We start from the raw sequence: 1981 nt of genomic DNA, 5'->3' as shown, positions 1-1981 counted from the left end.
AAGAAGAAAAAACGGGTTAGGACGTATTACACAAAAAGATTTACAACCGAATCGGTCGCAAATTTGAAATTTAAATTTTCAAATTGTGATTGATTCGGTCGCAAATGTTGTTGACCAGTCAGACCTCGTTTTAATTGCGTATTCTGACCAAATCGGTCGCAATATTTAATTTATTTATTTTTTTAATTTTAATATTTGCGATTGATTCAGTCGCAAACGATAAAAAATATTTTCTCAGTATTTTCTACGTAATTGAGCGACCGAATTAGTCGTAATTTTGAGCCAAAAGTTTTTAAAAAAAATAAACATGTATTTTTTTAATAAAGTTTCCAACCGAATCAGTCGAAAATTGCGACTGAATTAAATTGGTCGAATTATTCGGTCGCAAATTTGTTATTTTTTAGTAGTGATTACAAATAAAGATTCTGAATGCATGAAAAACATAAAGTTTCTAAGAACAATTCTAAAATAATTGTATAGTAGAAGTTTATGAATATTCTAAAAGAAATTCCTTTCTTTTTCTTTCTTATAAAAAAAAATACTTCACTTTATAATTCGGGAGTTCCAACTATCCTGACTTATTTCTGTCTTAGTCACCGTGTGATCGGCACGGGTCCGATCCCAACCTGATCGAATAGGCCCAATAACGAGTTCTGAATGCCGTCAATTTCTATAATCTTTGTACTTATTGATCTACCTCGGCACTACCAAACCTTAATTTCCTTAGCGAAATTTCTCCGGGGTCGTTACACATAAGTTAACATCCGGTCAACCTTTTCAACTTAAATTTTAAACCTTGGAACTAAGTGCTCCAAATCATTTCAAAAACTCACCGGACGCAAACCAATTACCCCGGCAAGTCAAATAATAACTGTAATTCACAATTTGAGCAGTAAATGGGGAAACGGAATTATAATACTCAAAACGACCAGCCGGGTCGTTACATTAACACACTTGTATTTCACACAAGGGCATCTAATCGTTCCTTCAATACGAAAATCATCAAGTGTCCTTGCCTTACCAATAAATACAACAACCCCTTCTTTAAATTCATCCCTTAACCCTACACGATCAGGATGATTCCTATTATACATCTACCTACGATGCGCAAATGCCATCTACACAAACAAAAAAAAAACTAGAATTTGACATATTTATTTTATTTATACTACTTACTAAGTTATATTCTCCCAAATGTTATCTAAATAGTTTAATTATATATTTTACTATAATACTTATGTGGTTTCAATATTAATATGTACATTAAACAATTATAAGACAAAAAAGTGCTAAAACATAAATATTAATCTAATTTATTTCAAATTAGCATATGATAGCACTTTAATACTTAATTGATTGCATTTTCTTCATTTTATCTCAATAATAAATAATATAATTAACACATAGATAGGGCATGGAGAATTTTCAAGCGAAAAGCCGAAACAGAGAAGTATTAGCACTTAAGTTGTTTCTTAACTAACATAACTTGAATCTATATAAATTCTAACTCTTTAAAATATATTTCAACTCTAACTATTATAACCTAAATTATACGAAGTATTAGCACTTAAGTTGTTTCTTTAGTTGTTTTTTATATAAACAAGAATTATTATATTGTAAAAAAGTTAAACAAGAATTTATATAAACAATAAAAAAATAGCTAATTAATATAAACAAATAAATTTTTAACATCACTATATACATATTATATTGCAAAAATTATTGCTAATATATCTATACTATATTGCAAATTATATAGCTAATTTGTACATACTATTTTGCTAAATTAATGCAAAATAAACCTGGAATATGAACTCAAATAACTTAGATCACCACTAAAAGAGAAGAGATGAGAATAAAGACTTACCTTGACAAGTGATGTAGATGAGAGGAAAGTGGGAAGATGAAGGAATTGAGGAGGTAAAGGGATTTGGAGTGTGTGTGTGTGTGTGTGAGAGAGAGAGAGAGAGAGAGAGAGAGA

Source organism: Nicotiana tabacum, chromosome 4 (genome assembly GCF_000715075.1).
Source record: "Nicotiana tabacum cultivar K326 chromosome 4, ASM71507v2, whole genome shotgun sequence".
Classification (NCBI taxonomy): Eukaryota; Viridiplantae; Streptophyta; class Magnoliopsida; order Solanales; family Solanaceae; genus Nicotiana; species Nicotiana tabacum.
This window is presented reverse-complemented; position numbering follows the sequence as displayed.